The sequence below is a fragment of the Charadrius vociferus genome, unplaced genomic scaffold, assembly GCF_000708025.1.
Source record: "Charadrius vociferus isolate BGI_N301 unplaced genomic scaffold, ASM70802v2 scaffold217, whole genome shotgun sequence".
NCBI lineage: Eukaryota > Metazoa > Chordata > Aves > Charadriiformes > Charadriidae > Charadrius > Charadrius vociferus.
Window position 1 is genome coordinate 1,384,239 of NW_009649190.1, and position 24,294 is coordinate 1,408,532.

The 24,294-nt window shown below is 35.3% G+C and overlaps 1 protein-coding gene across 1 annotated transcript in view; it reads right to left on the reverse strand.

Annotated features, from left to right (window-relative positions):
* The window catches only part of TBC1D5 (TBC1 domain family, member 5), a 295,469-nt gene extending 285,506 nt beyond the window's left edge, over nucleotides 1–9,963 (reverse strand). Inside the window, exon 1 of the mRNA XM_009888924.1 lies at nucleotides 9,898–9,963. The gene's annotated coding sequence lies outside the window, so the exon portion shown is untranslated. The remainder of the gene's footprint in view (nucleotides 1–9,897) is intronic.
* Nucleotides 9,964–24,294: the final 14,331 nt, after the last annotated feature.

Genomic DNA, 24,294 nt, shown 5'->3' on the forward strand with positions numbered 1-24,294 from the left:
CCTTGAGAAGAGAAGGCTCACAGGATTTTACTATTTCTAGACATTTCCAATGGGAGGGAGTACAGAAGATGGAGCCTGACTCTTCTCAGTGGTATCCAGTGAACAGACCAAAGTTCATGGATACAAATAAAAGAAATCTCATCTGAAAAATAAGATAAACTTCTTTTACCATGAAGAAAATCAAAGAGTGGAACAGATTGTCCACAGCAGTTGTGGAGTCTCCATCTTTGCAGATATTCAAAAACCAACCAGACAATGTCCTGAGGAACCTGCTCTAGCTGACCCTGCTTTGAACCAGATGATCTCCAAAGGTGCCTTATAACCTCAACTATTCCATGATTCTGTAATTTGATTTATGGGAAACCATAAATGGTTTTGCTCAATTATTTGTATTCAACAGACATTTAAACATCACTAGTGTTAATTATATAGAAATCAGCAATAGGACCTTAAACAGCTTTTTAATGTAGGTCTTCCCAAATCACTATATTAACCTTGTTTCTTCAAATATTTTGTTACATGCATTGTTTTTCTTTTTTTTTTTTAAGACTCTTGAAAGCATCATGTGAACAAGATACTGTACTTGATAGCATGACCTTAATGAAATAACCACACAAAAATATTTCTTTAAAATCAAAAATATATACACACAAAAATATATACACAACTAGAACACATATTGACATGTATCTTGAATTTAACTAGAGAATAAGTTTTGAACCAAGATTTGCACATTCATTCATGTTTGTAGCAGAAGAGTACAAGAACCGGAAAGAAATCCTTTGTAGGGATAAATTTTGGTAAGTGGTGAGAACCAAAGGCTTACAAGACAGATGAACTAATGGAGGCGTACATGAGAAAAATTACAAGATAAAATTTGAATTTCTGTACACGGGATGTCAACTAAGCCTTATAAATTACACATCAATTTTTACCTTAGACAGCTTTGGAGCCCTGAAGAAGCAATGCATCACTGGGAATTTACTTAAGAAAAGCCCTATCATACTGAGCCAAACAGCTCACAATACGGGGGGGGGGGGGGGGTTTGCTAATAGGTTCTTCTGGTGTTTAAGAGAACCATTTTTAAAATGATGTTGTACTTTCTGAAGAAAGTAGAAATGAGTAAACCTGAGTTAGAAGAAGGCAAACATGTTATAATTTGCAGTCCTGCTGTTACAAAGTACATCGAGAGAAACTCAAGAGACAGTAAGTGATTACTACACTGTGTGTTTTACATACCTGGTAGCAGTATCTTTTAACACCATATCTAGGCACTGGCTGAGAGTATTGCTTCATGGCTGCCTCCTATCCCCTTCAACTGCCATTTTCTCAGTCCTTCCTTGAACTAGCACTAATGTAGACAGATCAGAAAATTAATAAAGATTAAAACTAACACAGCAAAAGAACGATGCAGGTACTGCTTGTGCATCCATGCAAAGTTGTGAGAACACATAGCTAGGGAAAGTAGCTTAGCAAGTCTACCTTCTTCAGCTTCTGAAGTGATTCTCCCAATCAATCATCCTTACTATACTTCAATTTATACTATAGAGCAGTATTTATTCAAACAATAATTAGTCTAGCTGTCCCAGAACAAAGATATCTGAAAAAGCACTTCATGTTGATCTAGAAAGGGTAAAATGTTCATATTGTGCATATCATTTGCATTTTCAGCTAAGGCAAATTCTAGTCACTCAGTAGTCAGAGTATTTTTATTTTTTTTTGATCACTTGCCCACATAAACTGTTTAGGAGTTGCCAAAGGAATTTTTAAGACTGCAAACTGAAAGCAAAGTGCACAATCTCTCCTAAAATATAGTCACTATAAACCGCACAAAGAACGAAGAACCTCTGGCTCACTTTAACATTCGAATGTCTTACAGGGAAAAAGATAAAACAGACTTTTGTTTTCATCACCCCCCAAAAATGGCCTTTCTAATATATTTCCCATAATTTCCATTGGTAATGATTGTGAAAGTTGAGCTGTATCTCTTACTTCTCTGCAAACTTACACTTTATTGGTTTGCATTTAACTATTTAGCAATATTGCCTTCCTGAGGTCAGCTTAATCCTACTGATTAAGGTTTATATCATTAATAGCCTTTTATTCACATTTATAGCGTTTTGCCACATAATTTTTTCATACTTTTAGTTCAGAGAGGAAAATCTCCCTTTATGTTTCTGAACTCTGCCCTGTCCCAAGCCACCAAGAACAGCTTCACCTTGATTCTCACAAGTTAAATGAATGTAATTCACTCAGTTCACGATCAGGATTCTTTGTCCAAAAGAACCACAGGCGCAACTGAGCTTTCTTTCGGAAAGTAAATCTAATTTGCCCTTTCTCTATAGTGCTGACATACGCCTTAAAGCAAGACAACCAGAACAGTACTATGCTCGACATTACCCAGGAATTTTAAAAATTACTACTTTAAATTTACAGAAAGAGCGAGTCAGAAAAGAAAAAGGGAAGAGATCTTTCAAAACCAGCTGTAGCATGTAGAAGAAATTAGCATGAGTGACTGCAGGGAAAATATCAGCAATAGGCTTTGAAGAAATCTGGCTTGGGTCACTGAAAAGAAAACAGAGGCAGATGCTAGGCTGCCTAGCCCAGGTCACTGCAGGGAGAACAACAGCTGGTTATGTGAGTCTTGTCTGGGACACAGAGTTGGTGTTTGATTCTACCAGGCAATTTTTTAATATGTGCTTGATGATTTTACTATGGGATAAAAGCTGAAAACCAGATGGATTTTTTTTGTGGGTGGAGCTATGACAAATTAAGCTATTTATTTAGTACCAATACTTGGGTTTATTCTCTTTTATATGTAGTTGTCCAATCAAGAAGGGTACAAATGTTGACTGGCTACACAGATCTACATCTGAAATAGAAACAAGAGTTTTTGAAGTGCTCTACCAAGTCATCAATATTTTAACAGCTCTTAAAAGCTGTTTTATAGTAATGCAGATACTTTCAGGACCATAGGGTCTACATTCACTCCATAGTAACTGTAGTATATTTTAAGACATTTTGTTTTCACATTCACATGGGGGTCAGAAGAGAGTGTCTTCTGATCATCGTATCTGTGATCACTTTTAGCTGACTATTAAAGAACTCCTTTTTGTAACCCACCAACCAATGTTAGAATCGACCTAGAGAGCTGTTGTTCATCCATCCGAGGCTTTTATTAAAACCTCTACCTTCATAATTTCTGGATTATGTTACAGAAAACTGAACTCACATTACGGATCCTGGTAAGCAGAAGACAGTTTTTAAAGTGAATTTTTCCATGATTGCCCAGCTCCCCATGAGTCATGCATTCCTTCCAATCATATTATTCATCACTCCTTTTCATGAAGGCAAGAAATTATAAATGATTACCATCTTGATTTGTCTGAGCACAGAAAAAAATATCTTTAGAATCAATGGACAACTCTACTCAATAGATCAGCTACTTATTCAAAATATGTTCCACTGAAAATGCAGAATATGCTTTCAGATGTGCCCGTGGTTTTACTAATTGTTCTAAGAATGTATTGCATGCACATGCATACAATAAAGTCTCTCTCTAAGAAAGAGTCTTAAGAGCAGTATGGTAGATTTTAGGTGATTAAAGGCTGTTACCAAAATACACTTCTCACTCCCAAGTTACTTTTACATTCACTCCCAGGTAGTGCAGATATTTATTAAGAACAAGTAGGCATAGCAAGGCAAATAGAACTTTTTATAAATTCTGAATCAAAATGTTATAAAAATTATCTTCTGAACCAATTAAAAAAAAAGATAGCTTAGACATGCCATGGTGAGGAGTTGCATTGTACAGACACAAAACCAGTTCTACATAGAAACAGAAAAAAGTAAATTTATCTAGTCATATAATTTCAAGAATTTCATTTGTTGGCTGCAAATTAGGAGAAATTTCAAAGAAAAGCTTAAACATCAAGTTTCTAGATTACTTGTACACACCAAGTGTATCTATATCAACAGATATTGTAATTCCAAAGGAATTACTTCTTGTTTACCTGAATCCACAAATCATATGAAATTCATGTTACAGTTTATTGTACAAAAGTTGTTTTGCAGTATTAATCTAAAAAGCTCCCGATTTTTTTATCAAATGTTTGAATTGTCATAAAGATGATAAAATGGGACAATCCCAGATGCCTAAGGTCTTTGAAAACTCTGGTCAACTGAAACATAGTAGTTACACACATACATATATACAGGAAAAACAATATAAACAACAACCAAAAAAGGAAGAATAACAGAGTTCTTTGCATTTGAAATTTTTGCTGGTTTTGCAACCACTACAAGGGATGTTTTTAATGTTTGTTGATCCTCACAACTGAGTAAGGAACATTAAATCCAGCTATAACCAGATGTCAAATGCAAGAGCCTGGGATAAAGAAAATAGCCTAAAATTAGTGTTTACTAAATATAACCCTGTAAGAGAATATATTCATGAACTTCAGTGCCACTATCAGCTTGTCGTAAGTTACGCTCAAACGTTTGCAAGATCAGAACTACAGCTGAAAGGAAAAACATGTTTCAGTGGAGACAAGCCACCACACTAGGCACAGACTTATTCATTGAACTTCTTGCATCTTCACTGTATTGCTGAAAAGATGGTAGAGGCTCTTTCTGGTAGGCATTGTAACGTATATGGTAAGCTATTATACCTACATATATGAGTAGGACAGAGTATGCTGGTAGTACTCCACGAGTGTGCTAACTTCATGCAAATAAGGGGAAGCAAAGTTAGTTTTTAGCTTCTTTCAACACCAGAGGCAGAATGAAGAAGTGGGAGGTGCTTGAACAAAACTAAGCTATTCTGACTACCACTTTTCTAGGAAGTTGCATCTGAGGTAGATGTGTGTTGCTAGTATAAATAAGCTGTCAAAGTGCTCCTCATGTAGACTCGACCTAAGTCATTAAAATGTATTTCAATAAGAAAGAAAATAATCAAAAACTTTCTGGATTTGAGGCAGATAAACTCAATGAACAACCTTTCTGATCTTGCTGGTCATCTTCTTTTGGGTGCTATTCATTTCCTGCAGTTAACATGCACTCAAAAAAATCCACAACACATTGTTTAAAGTTTATATATACTGCTCACTGCCATTACTGAAATATAACTAACTGCTGTAACTCTCATGAGGATTTTTTTCAGTGCCTGCAAAATAGGAGGCATTTCCTCTCGAGGAAGAGGTCAGCATGGTATGTGGACAGTTTAAGTCAGGTGAATTTATAAAAATCATACAGAAGACATGAGAATGGGAGATACTGTAAACCCCCAAAATATTAGATTGCAGTTTACACTATGAACATCTGAGAACCCATGTTTAGCGTAAAAATATAAAACAATGAAAACAGTGCAAGTAGAACAGAAAAGCTACATGTTTGTGGCTAGTACTAAAGCTGCTTACTGTTAAAAGGCTTTCACAGAACAGGCTGTTTGGGTTCAGTATTCAAGTTAAAATTCACAACTTAATATGTGAATGTTTAACCATGCAGCCATAATAACTTCTAATGTTCTTTCAGTTAAAAAAAGTAACATCTATCATACAGTGCAAGATATGTATATAAATGTACAAATATGTTGTTGTGAGAAGGAGGACATTTTAATAATATAATACGATGATTCAACTCTGCTATTGCTTTCAGATGTCCAACACAAAAGACCTCGCGCTTCTCAAAAAACCACTGTTGCTACCAACATTATGCCCATAAGTTCTTATCATCATACTATTGCTTCCCGTGGTTACACTACTTCCTCTCAAATTCACAGCTTTCTACAGCTCCTGTCTACCTATGGGATTCTTAGTTCAACTTAGTTCAGGAAAAACTGCTTACTCCTTTTTGACCATGCTATAGAGTGCAATCCTGGACCTGGCATGGTAATATCTTGCTGGCTGTACTCTTTTCCACTTGCAGACAACCTCTTTCTAGGTAGCATTGCAAAGATATCTCTGTGAAACAAACAATTTCTACTCGTTTGAGAGGGGTTTTTTTGTTTTGTTTAGCTGAGTTCTTACCACGATCCATATTTTATGTGAACTTATATTTTAAATAATGTTTGCATCATTTCTTTTTAAAAAATTGTGCTTTCATCACTGTCAACTCTGATCAACCCCATATCCTTTAACGCAGATTTCCAAAATGCATTGCAAAGCAACTTCCCTACAAAGTGAAACAGAACTTGAATATACGTTTTATAAAGCCAATGTATGTGTTTGGTTACAAATACTGAAGTATTTCTCCAGTATTTCTTTCAAAAGAGTTTTTTAAATACTTGTAAAGTTGGATTTGAGAGAGAGCTGATCCCTATTCTGTGAAGCAAGCTCGCGTCATTAGGATGACAAAATCAAGTCTTATTGTGGCAAGAAGAAACATCATTTAGTGTCAACAACACACTGCTATTGATTTGAACTCCTCCTTGCCTCACGGGTGAAATAACGAGCTCCTACACACAGACTCTCTAAGCATACCAATAGAGGAGTGAGGCAAGAAAAATACTAAAAATGGCTGTATTAAAGATACAACAGGAAATTTATGACTCATGAGATGTAAATTCTTTTATCTGTATGGAATAAATTGAAGAAGAGCTTAATATGGCTTCTGCGATTTCTATGGAGTTAGATTAGAACAGAAATACACCTACCAATAATACACCAGATTTAGGCTTCCCAACCAGCATATCTCCTAACTGCTCAGCAACCTCTGTGAAACAAGCCAGCATCATTTTCATTATCTAACACATTTACTATTCACGTTTTTAAAATGACACCTTATTTTAGCATTCTGGTTGGCTGTTTCAGTCTACGATGAGGAACTCATTGAGCATACAGCGTAAATTATCCTTTCACATTACTGGCAGGATCTCTTTAAAACAGAGCTAAGAAACAGTCTGTCAACACAGATAGGTTCACTCTTTTTCTATTTCTGAACAACAGACTGCAATTTTCAGAAAAAAAAAATCTGTATCTTTCTTCTTGAAAGATACAAAAAAGAATAAACCCATAGTTAGTCATGCAACATCGATATAAATACTACTTTGCACATTAATAGTTCTTTTCCTAGAACTTAAAGCTATGCCTTTAAGCAAATTTGCAAACCAAAAAAACGTAGTGAGATGAAATACTACTTATGTTGTCTAATTGCACCCAAAATTTAAGCTAATTTCAAACACTTTTGTAGCACCAAAGTTAGCATGCTAGAATTCCATGGTCCATCTCTTAAAACGTAAAGAAAGTAATATACAAGGCATAAAAAATTATTCCAAGATAACTCCCTTTTAAAAATACTAAAGTGTAGGGAACAAAGCTATTTTCATACCACATCCAGAAAATGGATGAGGTGTGAAAGAAATCTCTTGTTTAATGTGACCTTTGGCTGTACTTTCACTTGTCATCATTATGAAGTAGCTACTTTCAGTGCCAACACATAAGCTGCGTTATATTACCCTATAACAGTAGTAGCACGTCTTTCAGGAAGTGTTTCATACTCTGAGAAACTGGTGGTAGAATGCATTGACAGCACTTACCTTTGTAACTGCTTATAATAGGTCTTATTCAACAATAAGACCTCATTTTCACAAGGAAATAACAGTGACTGTACTAAATTTCGTAGAGCATGTCGCATAAACTAGTATATGTTGAGGAACTCCCTTGGAGTTCTCAGCTTCAGTGAAAACATTCAAATAAGGAGAAATGTAAATTTCAGATTGGAACTCTGCCCCAAATAATAATATTCAGAGCTTTGTTACTGTGCACAGACCAAAAATACTGCATCGTTAAGACCTGCAACATACTTGACTTTTCTTAACGTATGTAATTAAGAAAATATTTCTGGAAAGCAAATGAATTTGAAATTCAAGTAAGATTAATAGAATAAATACAAAAAATTTACGTTTTATACAATGGTAGCAAGCTGCAGAATTAGAATCAGTAGCTATCATTATCTAAAGCTGTTCATCTAACACCGTAGAGAGAAAAACCATTGATACATACTGTACACACATTTTTATCCATGTAGATAAATCAAAGGAAACAGCTTCCTTTAAGGCAAGCATATGAAGATACTAAAGCAAGATACAAATTAAATATTCATACATTCAATATTTCAAAATAAGGAATTTGGATATACACATGCATAATTTAAGTTCTATAGTGAAACCTGTCTACAGAGGCCATTTCTACTGTATTTCAACAGCATTGAAACTTGAAATGTACAATGCAGCCTTTCCATGCTGTGTTAAAACTTTAAAGTATATAGTAATTCATTTCAAGCACTAAACATAGAATAAAGGCCACCTTATGCACACGGCACTTTTGCAGGGGAGCTGCTGCTCTGCCCTATTCCTTACGGCTCTGAAACAGGGCTGTCAGCCACAGCGCTCCCCTGCAAGGTGGCTTCAGACTGCCCAAGGAGGCGCTCATTGGGAACTGAGCTCAAGCAGGCAACTCCAGGTAAGAGGCTCACCATTCCTGCAAAACCCACCCCTCCGAATTGACCCGAGTCAAATTCCAACCCCAGGCACCCGTTTTAACTCCACAGAGCTGGTGCTCATACACGAAGCCTAAAATTGGCCCCTTACGCTGTTTTTATGCATTCACTCCCGCCTCTTCAGAGAAAAAGATGAGATTTCAAACCTTTTTAATTGGCAAAAGAAAGCAACACAAAACCAGACTTCACAACAGTACCTTGTGCACTAGGAATGATTCTTCGTGAATGCAGAACCTGAGAGCAGTTTAGATACAACACAGAGATGCTAAATTCTTGGAGCTTATAAATTCCTATGCATGCAGAAAACATCATAGGGGTAAAAAACCCCACCACCCACTTTCCCCTCTCGACACCTATCTTCTTCTGTGTGTATCTAAAGATACTACCATTCCTCCCCATGTATTTAAAACCTTGCTGCTAAAAAGGAACCCTTCATATCAGTTATTAATGTGAATATATTATTTTCTTTTTAGAACTGAAATGTATTAGTTCAGATATCAAGAGTCTTGTTTAAGAAAATGCCTATTTTATTTCGACAAAAATATCTCAAGTCAACTTTAAGAATAATTAAAGAGTACTTAATAAGGGAAAAATAGAGCTATTCTGTTTCCACACGTTTTAAAGTAAACATTTATCTTTGCTCCTTAAAGGTCACTCATTTGATCTTGACACATCTATGAAATAATAGAAGCAAAATCTAAGTAAGTAGAAAAGTGATATTAAGCAATACAGAGCTAAACAAAATTAGTATCTACATGGTAAATTACTTCATTGAAAACCATCTATGGATTCTGCAAAGAATATACTTTTGCCTTAGAGCTAGTACTTTAATTTTCAAGAACCAAGAAAAAAAAAAAAAATCAAAACTAGTCAGTAACAATGCAGCGTCGAAAAGCAATAAACTCAAAATTAAGTTATAAATAATTTAAAGCATGTCATGAAGATGTATTAATAATTCATCAGATAAATAATTTACTAAATAATCAAATAAATAAATAATGAAATACATAAATAAATCAGCAAATAAATAATTCTGCAAAATAACCTAAACAATAAGTCACTAAAACAAATGACAAACCTACAAAACTACAATGATTTTCTAAATTCTGATAGTTTTAAATAAACAAATGTATATAAACTAGATCAATCTTTGGTGGATAGAGAAATATTTTTCACTGCTATTGGTAAATTCCTGATTACACTGCACAAGGATACAATTTTAGATTTTACAAGAGTGCAGATTTTCCCTTGTAAATTATTAACATGATTGCTACAATACATCCTGCTCTGTATTTTACATGTAATCCCTTTATGTTGCTCGTTTCCCCCCCCAAAAATGAAAATCTCTTTACAACATTCTTAATTCACGTATATTTTTTTTTTCCTGGGTGCAGTACTTACAATACTGCAATAGCCTTCTTGGTGGTTCTCTTACTATCTTCTGCAAACCTTCAGAAGTTTTGCTGCAGGGGGAAAACAAGTAGAATAACCTTAATTATTACAGATGGTATCTCATTCATTAGCGGATGACAACATTTTATTTGAAAGCACAAGAAAAGCTGTTTTATAATTCTACAAAGCAACTTAATGTGAAACAACCATTACAGTTTGCAGACTACCAAAAGTTTTTAGAAGTCTTTGGTGGAACGAGTTCAAGCAGACTGAGGCCTGTTTCTTGTATTTAAGCTGACACACAATCTGTGCAAACTGGCACTAATTCAGATGTAAAGACAAACCACGAGAAGGACAAAATACTTGGCTGACATCTAATGTTATCCTTGATTTTGGAAGTTCATAGTCCTTGAAAGAATACAGTGAGATCATTTAATATCCACTATCTAAGTACATTCACAATTTAATTAGAACACTGCACTCCAAAGCCAACACTGCCACCACAAAGGTCAAAATCCACTCATCTCCTGCATCAGTTTTCATTCTCCATTTATTTTAACAAATAACATTGACAGTCACCATAGTTTTCTTCAAAGTGGTATTCAGAAAATATAGCAGTTAAAGAAATGTGCCAGAAGTGTAATCATGTCATCAATTCTTATCCATCCTGTCAAAAAGGTTTATTTGCTTTCTTCTATAACACACATTACAGGAAAGAGTGAGACATGGTTTTATAAACCATGCCACTGATGTGGATTCTTGATCTCTGTACAGGCCTGTAAAACTGAAGGAATACATCAAATCTGAGGTTATATTTTGTACGTGTGTATGGTTTTTTGCTACTTGGTTCAAAGGAAAACAGAATGCAGTGTTGTTTATACCGGTAAGATCTCAGTTGATGGTGTTGCTGTATTCCAGCATTTAAAAGCATAAAGGATAATTTACTCTTAAAACTACCTGGGCACATTATATTTAACAAGTCTCAAATTCTCTTTAGGGATTATACTAAGGAAACACTTTGCTTAATCATAAATTTTATATTTATCTTGGCTAAACACCCTCCTTTGGATAGACTGCCATGTTTTGTCAAGAAAAATCAACACAGTGGAAATGAAGTACTTGTTATGTTGTGTGGTCATTCAAAAGAGTATGTAGAAGTAATGTAAATGTGCACCAGCGCTGCTGATAATTTCACGCTCTCATACACTCATTTCAATTTGCTTTAAAAAGGACTATTCCTCCTGGCTAAATATAGTCATCATGAAAAACCATACCTCCCCTTCGAGCTAATAACACTGCAAGCCCCAAAACACAAGAGTACAAAAAACTTCTATATTTTAAGGCACCTGAAGCCCTTTTTCCTCACAATATATGTTTCTGAAGTGGGACAAGTGAGACTAGGTTTTTTTGCTAAGGTATTCTCTTCTAGTGCCCAGATTTCTGTTTGGAAAAGACAATTCATTCCCACATCATTCCTGCAAATCCCATCCACCCCCAAAACAAATCATACATATCCCAAATCCTTCTTTTTTAAAGTAAGAGATCCTGGTAAAAGCAATATATACTTTCACACTTTAAAAGGTTTTGAGGATTACTGGGATATACAATGGTGCAGAATCATCCTGAGGTTCTGGAATCAGACCTTCTCTAGGAAGTACCACTTGGTCATAAATCATCTTCATTCATCTGCAGCTCGGCAGTCTCTGGTAGCAAAGTGATTTTTCACCAGTGGGTTACAGTACAGCTAAAACTGTAACTACAGTCACCGATGTCTTAAAACCACATTTTTTCCTTCCTTTTAAAATCTGCTTAGTTTTTAATTACTTTCATGTTTAATTTGGCCCTCTAATCAATGGTTACAGAACTGACCTCCTCATACAACTATTTCTGTCGAAGTTAGAGGGTCATAATTCCCTGCTCAAATAGACATGTAAATCATATAAAGAAAGGACAGAAAACAAGCAATGACCAGCCACCCTTCTCTCTCTTGCTATCAAATGCGAATTCCATCCTATACAAGGGGTAAAAGACAGAAACTGAACTTGATTCCATTCCCCTGTTCTGACACAGCTGGTCCCCCAACCCTCAAACATAGTATAGGTGCCTTTACTCAACAGATCATGCAAAAGACTGGTGAAGAGAGGACTAAAGCAAAAGACAGTGCCATTCAGGTGTACTTCACAGAGCAAGAATATCAGAAGTAGAGTAAGTGTGTGTGTTCTGTACTCTGCCCGGGCTGAGAAGCTGAATGCTACAATAAGGAGGCCACCTTGCTGGTACTCGAGTTAATTTGGGTGATAAAGCAAGGAACTCTACTGTACCACAAACCCATAAACAAATTTTAGATATTTACAATGGCAAAATTAAAAATAGGGTTACAGTAAAAAGCACCGAGCAAGAAGATATTCTATTCTCCACCTTTTGACACTGCCCTCATCAGAAAGTTTCTTAGTTTGCAGGTACAGATCAAAAGAAACCGCATACTGCTGCTTCTTCCCTTTGGGGCACTCACAAACATAGGAACCAGAAGAAATTTTAGAAAGAGCTTACAATATAATCTCAAAATTTAGGACGGGAAGTATTTTTTGTTTAATGTTCAGGAGAAAACACAGGGGAAAAGAGAAAGGCTGGACAGGCATGCTTAACCAAATCACAGGTAATGTAAGGTACTGACCACTATATTCTGATTCAGGTTTCAAGGATTCTTTGAGTTGTTATGAGTGACATGGAATATTTTGCATTATCAAGGAAAACAAAACCACCAAACAACACACAAACCTGCAATAGATTATTCTATTCAGGAACTTAAATAATATGTAAATCCTTTCCAGGCCAGATGCCTCATTCCTCTGCCACTCTTCCCTCCCTCTATTTATTACAATTAATCAATTAAATTAAAAATTATCTGTTTGGTCCCCTTTACATAGAAAGATACTTTTGTGAATCAGTACAATACTTCATTAAAAAAAAAACAACAACAGAGATATATTAAAAATTTTAATCATAAAAAGCAAAGAAGTGCTTGCTATACATATTGTGTAAGTCCAGCTAAAACCTGTAAAAGTAGCCCAGTCTTAAAATCAGTTATAGGATAATTTGAGTAAGTTCCTGGTAAGAACTTTGAGCATTTCTTGATTAATTTTTTAACCAGCTTCTTCCAATTGTCTCTTAGTAAAAAATAAATTTTAAAATATTAAAACATATAGTAAAATGTTAAATCCCAAACTACTGACTCAACTGCTCTCAATACAACACATAGCTCATTTGACTGTTATGACCCACGTTTCCTAGTCGATTTTTAGATAAAAACAAGCAGATTACTAGCAAAGGTTTATCTCAAATTCCCACATGTACAGCATGCCACATTAAATATATGCAAATCAACCCCTTTCTCCTCTAGTTTTTTTGAGCTGACAACTCATATGACCTGAAGCCATGGTTAACGATTACAATTATTTGACTTTCATATTTATACAATCAGTCATCAGATATGCATGTTAATTGATTTTAACAGATAGTTTTGTATTCTAATGATCAACAGTAAGCGCACATTTTACCAACCTCTTGATTTATAAGAAAATAAAACTTGTATCAGTTTTCACAATTAACCCTTCATTCTATTGATTTGCAGTATTCTTTGCAGACTTCTCCATGATACGTTAACCTGGAAATACTCCAAACTATGGAATCTTTATTTTGGTAGCAAAATTTCATTTTTCCAATTAAGGACACTCTTATATTGTGTTTAAAAAAAGACAGTTACTACCCTATTTAAACAATGCATTGCCTATTAATTAGAAATGATGAAACATAATTAATGTTTAGATAAATGGACTGGGCAAAAAAATTAATTTACAGTTATTTCATATTCACATTTTGCTACTTAAAGTTCTTTTCTCTTTTTCAAAGAACCTTAGTCATGCACTTCTTGATTCTAATAAGCCCTCAAATGTCATATACGTGACAGAGTAAAACCCTACATTTAAGATCCTTATTTCTCAAGTAACATGCTTAAGGCCAAAGCACTCCTCTATTGCCATCTCTAAATGTATTACTGAACCAGTTACTTTTTTTTAAATGGCTGAAAAATTATTCTTTGCAATTGCATTCTTATTCCAGATGCCCTATTTATTGAAGCATCAAATACAAAATTACAAACTGCACAGATTTACATGAGAAGGACTGACCACTTTGTAAGTTTATACAGTGTGCAATCGTCATCTTACACAATTAATGGTGGTTCTATAAGAATATTCATATAAAGGAGAGTGGCTATTGCATCTTACTCTCAAAAAATCAGATCATGTCTTATTCCATGGAAGGGCTCTCCCAATTTAGGCCTTAATCGTTGCTGGACTAAAGGTTTGTGCTCCAATTTGGTAAAGCAAGAGCTGCTGAATCCCTTTCTTAGCATATTTTAATACCGATACAGATATTTTAATTTCTGCAAAATACAGAATCTTTCTACTTTCTGAACTAACTAAATGAGGTGCTGAGTCTGTTCATCTTCTATCCAGGTAAGTGTCACACCACTCCAAGTTCTGCTACCATTCTCTTTTTGGCTGTCTGCTCCAATAAATTTCAAATGAAATTTATCCATTATGAGATTTTGAGATACATTCTCCAGAACAAAAAGCAGCATAGAGACATTAAAGCACTCATCTCAGATATATAAGCTGATTCAAGTTCCTGTGACATATCACAGACAGAAGAAACTTAAAGCCATGCTATCACAACCGTGAACAAGCACCATAGCCTCTAAAACACTATTTAAGGAATTTTCTGATTTTTAAGTAGTCTTGATTTCACACTGAACACGAGAGAGGTACTGAATATATGATAGGATTCTGTTGCTTTCTTAATAGTTATTTTCCTTTAAATAAGGTCTGGCATCATAGCAAATACTGATAATGCAAATAAATTCTTGTTAATTTTTCCCCTATTGGCAAATAGCTTCTTGGTGTTCAACAGATCTTGATTTCACAGAATCACAGAATGGTCAGGGTTGGAAGGGACCTCTGGAGATCATCTAGTCCAACCCCCCTGCCAGAGCAGGGTCACCTACAGCATGTTGCACAGGAATGTTTCATCCTGAACATAGTGAGGATGTCTGGGGGGTCTGCAGAAAGGGGAAATCCCTCCCACCCTAATCACTAACTCAAGTTTTAACACCGCAGATACCAAACCAGAAAGACCCTGGTTTATTTTGTACAATGCAGTGCTACAAGTTAACTACCTTGAAGACTGACTATAAGGTATATACTTCTGTAGCCAAGGCAGACCGTAAGATAAATGAAAGGGTGAAGTAAAGTTATATGTGAAACTCCAATATAAATGGTCAGAAGAAAACAGTGGGAAATAAAAAGGTAAGATAAATACACTGAGAAGAAAATCTATATATATACTTTATGTGTAAAGATCTAATAAATTTGGAAAATAGATATAATTCCTAGTTTCTAAAAATGCTTCACATCCTCCACTTCTCTTTAAACTTGACAGTGCTAAAAATTACAGACCTGGTCACGTCAGCTATGGAGGAAAAGAAGTAAAATTTAACAACTGCGTAAGTACGGGCTGACTGAACCAAAGCAGTTCTAGTCTGACTCATAAATACAGAACGTTCATTTAATTTAGAATTAATATCAACATTTTCACAAGTTGCCTGAACTTAGATTAAGGTGGAAAACAAAACAAAACAATAATGTTTGCAACTTACTATTTTAAAAATGTATTTTAACTGTTCATCATAAAGATCAATGATTAGAACTAGAATATCACTAACAATACTCAGTATATTTATTAAAAACCAAGAATAAACAAAAAGTAGAAAGTAACTGCTTTCAGAAGGTACTTCCTTCTGATGACAACTTTTACGTAAAGAATTGCACCTACAATAAATTCTACAGTTAAAGGTTAAATTAAGGCTGTGAGTAGAAAGAAGACCAATAAAATGCATTTGGGGAAATGAGAAAGTAGCATAGCTAGAAAATGTCCAGTTTTAAGACAAACATTACAAGTGCAGTGATAGCATGCCACCATCCAGACCACTATGGCCAGTTTGGATCACTGAGACTCTTAAGGCGATCATGACGGGGAATGGGGGAAAAACTTTCCAGAAGCTACAAGTGGCTTAGTATCCATCTGTCACTACATAATCTTAGTCACAAAAATGAACTTGAGATCAATTAAATATAGAAAACCAATTACTATCCTGGCCCTGTTGCACAGTAAGATGTTCTTTTGCACTATTTTACATGTAAGAAATAAACATGGAAATGGATAATAAGTTTAATACAAGCAGGTAGATAAGTTTAACTATCTGTACCCAAAGGTAATACAATTTGGTTAGAAATCATCACGGATAAGGGTTTTCCATTGTCCTTGATGTAGAAAGTATAGCCTTTATGATGTTAACTCCATACCAAAAACATTTAACTACTTCGTAACTAATTGTATAATGTCAACAAAGAAAAAATATATTATCTGTGAGCCGGATCAGTTCCATACAGCCTTGTAAACCCCAGCAAAGTCATGGAAAGAAAAAACCAAAAAAAGAACAGGCAGACACAAAAGACATATTGCTCATTTTGATGACAAAATTATCTAAAGCAACACATAGGTTATCTAAATGTGATAAAAAACACATTCATAGAACGTCAAAATCGCCAGTCTGCGAAATGAAAAACCTTACACAGCCTCCAGGATGTTTTATTTCTACCAACATCAGTAACATTTGCACTCCTAAATCTCACTATATTTTATAATGGTGACTAAATTTCACTGGATTTAATAATATTAATAAGAAACAGATTAATAAGAATCCAATTGCTTGTTTGCATAAAACTGGCCCACTACTTTAACACTCCCTGTCTATAGCCAAATGGACCTGAATACTCCGTAAGCAGCCAAATGCCTCTTCTGACATGAAGATTCCTTCTGAGATAGCCAGGGTCTCTGGGAGAACTATTGCTCGTGGCATCCAAACAGACAAAACATGGAAACGTCAGTGCTAAAAAACCTGAAAGGCTGCACAGCTTCTTGTAGAACAAGTGAATATTTCAGAGAATCATCAAGTTAGTGAATGCAAACCACAGCAGAAAACGGCTGCAAATTTCAACTCTGTTAGTGGATAGATGAATTTAGGGAAGAGGATGTAAGCATCATCAACGCAGGACAAAATTGCTGGGTTTTATTTTAAACATGCTTAAACTCAATGTTTTAACTTAAATATTTAAGAATGATTTTTGATCTGTACATTTTACATCTCTTGCCACCTGAAGCTGGCGATCCAAATGTCTAGAATAGCACATTCGGAAAACTGAGTTATATTAACATCATACTAACTATAGCAGTTCAATTTCAACAAATTTCTCTGGGTTTTTGCATATTGCTGAATAAATGACTCTGGAATTAGCTTACTTTTCTTGGAGGCATTATATGAGATTATTTCTTAGTCTCCTCCTCTTTGATTTAGTACACCTCTTAAGATAATTTATTAATGTTTTGGATATCTCATTCATCATCCATTATTACTGGTGTCATAAATTAGAGGAACGGAACAAAGCACTGGACTATACACTTTTTCCATGCTCATCAATAAAACGGCCACCTCTGTTAGTAAGCACCGTACAAAAGAAGTTGGTTTATCTACTAGAGTGAGACTGGGAGTACTTTTTTAACTCAAATCCCCAAAGAGATCATTAGATTTACAGTGTCGTATGTTAGTAGTGAAGTAAAAATCAGGGCTTCACCTTTAAATATAAAAGGATAGAAACAGCTGGTCTGCAAAAGACAAAAGTACATGTCAGAAATTGCTATGTCCTGTAAGTTATTCAGATGAATTAGAAGGCTGATGAATACCAGTCTTTTATGAAAAAAAATATGGATTAATCATTGAAAATGCTGTAATTTTGCCAGCATGCTATAAAACAGTAAAAAGGGAGGGGGGAAAGATTCAACTAACAGAAACTTAAATGGCAGCATTTAAGTCTATGATATTATTTCTCAGAAGACAAGTTACCTAAACTGGCGCTAAGTAGGAAAAATAAAGTTGCTTGCTATCACACTTTTGGGGGGTTGAGGTTTTTTGTTTGGGTTTGGTTTTTTGTTTGTTTGGTTTCTTAATTAAGACAACCTAAACAGAAAGGTTTCCAAGATAATGATCATTAATGGGAATCGTATTGGTAATAAGTTACATAGCAGTATACTCCACTATATAAAGTACCTTTATGAAGGCAGAATTAATGTTAGTATGAGAACATTAACTACTGACTAACCAAGATCATTATGTCTGCATTAAATTAGATCTTTGAATTAAGTTTGAATATCCAAAAATTCACTTTTTGTTATTTTAGGCAAAGACTTGGTTGATATATTTTGTACACATTCGCTGTTTATACTCCCTTAACTATAAGTAAATCTCTCATTAAGGCAAATTAATATTTTACATGATATAACAGTACTGCATTCAACTCTTTTCTGTTACATGAAAAAGCTTGAGCCAGGTTTAGTAATTCATTAATGGAATCAGATACAGAAGAATTTAAGTTCTTTTATTATAAGAAGAAAAGGACCGCACATTAGATTTAAAATGGGTAAAATGCTTCAGATTAGCAACTGTGTATCTAAATTCTACATGGGGAAGAAATAGTTGTTATTTTTTACTTCTTTAAGCATTATAGATTAGATATTTCGGGCTCCACTGTGAACTGAAAATAACTTTTTCTAACTAAGAACTCTTTTCATTGTGCCACCTCTAAAATAGGACCCCCATTAGTTTCCATATAGAACCTTCATTAGCTATAGTAATTGATGATTAACAAAACATACTTGTACCAATGCTTTCTAAAGCTAATTCAACTAAACACATATACACAGATGCGTTTTTCTCTTTATTATGTTTAGAATTATTAATTAAACTCTTTGATGAACTAGGTATGACACCTTCCTATAGTTACAATTACCAGTGAAATGGACAATGAAATATGCCAGCTGCAGTTTTTGTTAGTCTCCACTTTGATCAGTGTTTGGCGATAATCATGATACCTGTTATTCAACCTATGAAGGCAGCTTGCAGTTAAAAAGAACCTTGTCGTTACATGGCTAGGAATAGTAGTACCCTCTAAGGTGCACTAAGGTGCATGTGGTTTGAGGATTGACACAAAATGGAGAAACCAATCCTTCCTCTGCTTGAGAGCAGCCATTTACCTCTCACTCTTATCTCTGCTTCAGTTTGTATAAAAATGTGCACTGTCAGTGAAACACTGAGATTTACTCTGTCGATTACGATATTCACCCATCACGTAGGATGCCTGAACTCCATTTGCAGCCTCAGTTGACTTATAATTTCTACAACAGGAAACTTTATTGGACAGAAGACAATAAGCATGTCATACCCAAAATTTCCAGCAGTAGTCTAGGAGGTAACAGGTACAAGATAATTCTCTGGTGCAAAAAGGAGTTTATTGAACCTGGTCTCCCATAATTGATGGGAGTGCTGCAGCAACTGAAGTAGTAACAAAAAAAAACCCAAAGTGTTGACAATGGCACCACCATTCCGGCCCACAGCAGTTTTGTTGACTTAGTGTTTCCAAATCATCTGAGATTTTTTTCCTTCTTGGTCTTTTTGGTCGCTGAGTGGAAAACCTAGGTCTGCATGGAAATGTTCACAGAACCTCAAATCAAGGAACATGCACTGCTGATTTACCTAAGACCAACTCCAATATATTAATCTTAGGAAGCATGGAAGAAGGTTTATCTTTTCCTCATCCTAAATAGATTGCTTTCTTACCTAAAACTTTACAACAAAACTCCAGTGAAGGGTACCTGGAATTACGCAATATTCATTATTTTCCAGGCAAATAAGCAGATGCCTTCAATGAACAATAAATTGCACAGTGAATAGATACCAACCACTGAGAAGTAAATGAAGATAACTTTTTTTTTGTTAGAACACAGAACGAAAAAAACCAAACCAATGGAATCTTGATTTCAATATTTTTTTTTAACTTATTTTTATTAAAGGTTCTACAAGACACAACATACTGTCTCCTTTTAAGATCAGAGATCCAGAAGACTTCAGATGTTTATATACCTGTTAGACAGGATCAGTACCTGTAGATGTTGATTCTTACGGTGGTTTTAAGGGACATCACTGTTATGTTCTCTAATCACAGACAGTACATGAAATTTAAGCCTTTGCTTCTCAGCAACATCCTACTCTCTTATAACCTGCTGAGTACCTGTTCTCAGACAGACACGTACTTTTAAACCCTATGTGTTAGAACATTCATTCATGTAGTTGATCGGAAGCACACGTGGACCTGCAATTACCTAACACATTTCTCAGCGGGGAAAAATAGACCGAGCAGGACATTTGAAATCCAGTGACTACAAAGTAGTGGTTAAATGCAGGAGGAGAACCGAGGTGACAGTATTCTTAAGCAAGCACACAGGCAGCAGTGGAGGACTGGTCCTGATGGTATCAGCTTCTAAGATAAACCCCTTCATAGGGGACTGTGATATTCATTTCCTCAACACAATTATTACCACTGGTAAAGAAGTTTACTACAGCTACATGATTTAACGACTGTTAAACCAATACTGTTAAATTCAGAATCCACTAGAAACATACTACAAATTGCCTCAAAGAAACAAGGCTTGTTTACTCCTCATTACAGTGTCAGTGAGTCAAAGAGTTGATCTTAAACAACAAAAGCCTGACAGAAAAAAACGCCACTGGCTCTGTCAGACTCCTGGAAGAGAAAGTCAAGGCTCAAATGATTGTGTTGATCTTTGACTGAAACTGTAAAACAAGTCAGTTTCTTCAAAGCCAAACATAACACTGCAGCCAACAATAAGGAATCCTTTCATTTCTTCCACACAGTGAATTTTTAGTTGTCATAAGCTCTGGTTATTTTCAGTCACACTAAAAAGGCATTAGCAAGGCAAATGTATATGACCCAGGCCCATAAACAACCATGGGACTGGTTTTCCTGACTGATCTTGTTTTTCCTGCTGTTACCTACATTTCAGTATCAAGACTTCTTATTAATTAATTAATTAACCTTAAGGTTTTAACCAATGGGGTTTTTTTTTCTTTCATTATCTAAATCTGAACAATTGTTCAGATTTATTCATTGACTAAACTCCAAAGTATCCCTGTTTTATTAGTCACATGGAAATTGGTTTGCTACCCACAAGAGTTCAAGATAAAACACTTCACTGACACAGATCAGAATCTAAAATTCATCCTGTTCAAAGACTAACAACCTTAAGATACATTATTTCATGCTCTTAATTCAAATAAAGGTAATTAAAGTACTGTATTTTCTGTTCAGAAGTTATCCTTAGTCATCCTTCCTCAACTCCTGATTCTCAGTATCTCCTCTAATGTCCTACAGAATTCTGTCCATCCTTACTTCACAAACGATTCTAATCAAATAAAAGCCTACATTCAGTAAATTCCCTTCAATGTAGCTTCCAGTGTAATTTCACAGTGTATTTGTAAGATTTCTGCTGCTACTCATTAAAAATCAGATCCATCAATGTTTACTTTTTAATTTTAGATATGACTTTATTTGAAATAAAATTTTAACGCATACCAAGTAAACTAATATTAACATACTGCAGACACCATAACCACTACAGAAGAATAACAGCAGAAATAAACAATTAATGACTGAAAACAGAGCCAGAAACAATGGATAGACAATAGTTTAACTTAACTGATTGGTACATACCCTCTTCTTCCCACCTCCTATCTCCAGTAAATTTATCTTGATTATAACTGTATTGGCCAGTTCCAGTTTGTTTAGCTGAAGGTCTTTCCATCACCGAAGTCAACAGTGAAGTCACTCAGGACTTAAAAGTACAGTATATTTTCTTCCTGGATCAAATCTTAAGCATCTGGAAGCCCAGAACTTCAACGTTTAACTTCATGAACCAAGTGCTTGCTCAGCAGGCATCCAGAAAGTAATGCATTATTTCACTTCACCACTCCAGCACTTTATTATCCATTTTATGTAAGAATTCATAACGATAACAAGTGTATTGTTTGACGTGCAGCAAAAACATATGGGCAACCAACAGATATTTCCTCTGACCCCTGTCAGACCAATTAATTTCTGTAACAGAGACAAATGCCTTCAGAACAGCAAAGCAAGACAACACAAGAAATCCTCTCAAATGCTAGAAAAATCTAAAGAATACATGCTGTGAGGAAGTGAACTAGGTTTAAAAAATAAACTACATTGAAGTAATTCTCTATACTACTGTTAAAGCTGTTTTCAGTAATGTACAGTACCACACACAATGCTTCACAGTAAAACAATTTCTTGAAATCATATGCTTGCCAGAAAAGCATGGCATAGGCTACCTATCCGGAGTGCTTACCATTACAAATACCCGTTTCATTTTAACCTTAATTGTCTACACACAAAGCAAGTAATACTTACTAAAAAGAGAATGAAATCAGTTACAGCTCAAAATCTAAATAGGAAGCCAAGTCAACCATAAATAGCAGGAATAACGCCCATGTAAGTTTTATACCCTGTACTACTTCTGTACTTTTGCTAATGCAAAATACATCAACTTAGAAAATGTATCCTAAAGTTCATTAACATTTTTTATTATGAGGGATTACCTTCAAGATCAAAAGAGGTACACCATGAATACAAATTTCACATGATCTTAAACGTAAAAAGAAATCTGCTGCATCTCTATCTTCTAATCACATGGCAAGATAATGCGAAGACTACATCACTGAAGGATTAACAAGATAGTTGTGTGTTTAATTCTTAGTCTGGGTCACCACTCAAAGCCCTAGGTAGTCATTCACCCTCCTTTATTCCACATACGGGACTAGAGATTCCTCGAACAAAAATTCTCAATTCACTAACTGTATACTTGATCGAGTGAAGAAGCTGAAGAACTAAAACTAAGATACAAAGTTCTTCATAAATCCAAGTCTAATTTACTTTTTACTCCTGCGCATTTCAAAACTTTCTTATGCTCTCGCAGTTCAAGTCTAAGCATGAACCATTGCACTAGCTGTAACACAAGACCCACTGCCATCACATTGTCTTTATCCACAAATCGGTCACTGAGGGTAGTAATACCTAACAAGTAGACTTTAGTTTAGTAAATACAGTCCACCTGTAGGAAATCTCTGATGGACTAAGGCAACACTAACAGAGTGGGAGAAGAAAGCCCATGTGGTGAGCTATTACAGAACAGTTTTTCCTGGCTTTTTTCCCCCATGTATGCACGTTCCAGTGCTGTTCTAGGAATGACAGCTGTTTTCTGGCCAGAATGCTCCAGACACCTACCTAGGATCAAGAGTCACTGAAAGCAAAGAGAAAATTTGCTTATAATACCGTGCATATATGCAAGGTTTATGTATCCAATTTAGAATTCTAAAATGCTTGTATGTGTACACAGCACCTTTATCACTGACTAAATATTGAAAATCTCCCAGTGCCTACTATGGCTTTACAAAAGAAATGTAAATAAATAAAATAAAAAAAGAAAAACTCTTTTTTTTTTTAATTCAGAGAACAGCTGGTACTTAGAAACACATTTCACAAACTGTCATAACCAAGAAAGACTAGGTGACACAAGCATATACATCAAGATCCACCACAGCTGAATGGTCAAAGACATGTGACACCGTGTACAAGTATTTCAATTAAAGAATGAAAACAGGTTTTTCTTAGTCAGTAGTACATTATCAATTGGCCTTATATAAGGCTTACTGAACATTAAAGTGTGAGGATCAAATGTATAAAGAGAAAAAACAAAGCAAAAAGAGAATTCACCTTTGGGCAGAACATCATCAGGGGACACGCAGCCAAACAAAATGAAGCTGTTTGTTCTAAGCCATGTAAAGGTCATTATCTAAGACTTCCATTGTACCCAGTCAACAGGCTGGGACTAGCCATTCACATCCAGTACAGTGTTGGCTTTTATTTACTTATTTTTGGTGACAGGCATTTCCTTTTACATTCCCTGTCAAGCATCACTTGGCAGGATTTGACAATGCGTTCAAGAGGGTAGACACACTGAGCAACCAGCCACTTCCCACCATATTTCTGCAGAAGGGCATTTCAAATGAAGGTTTAATTGGGCATAGGGAAACAAAAGTACAGCTTTAATATCACCTCACCACTGTCATTCCCTCTAGACCTAGAGCAGATAAATCTCTGCCATTCCATCACCAAGGTGCAGTTGGGTCACTAACAAGGGTCAGTCTATTCCAGACTCCATGTCAGATCTTTCCTACTAGAGAAGTCACAAAGAAGTTCTCCTCGAGAGACCAGGTCAGCCGAGGACACAAGGAGTTTGGGGTTTTATTTGGGCTTTTTTTCCTTCATCATAGTATTAATAAAATAACCAGTCCTTCAAGTT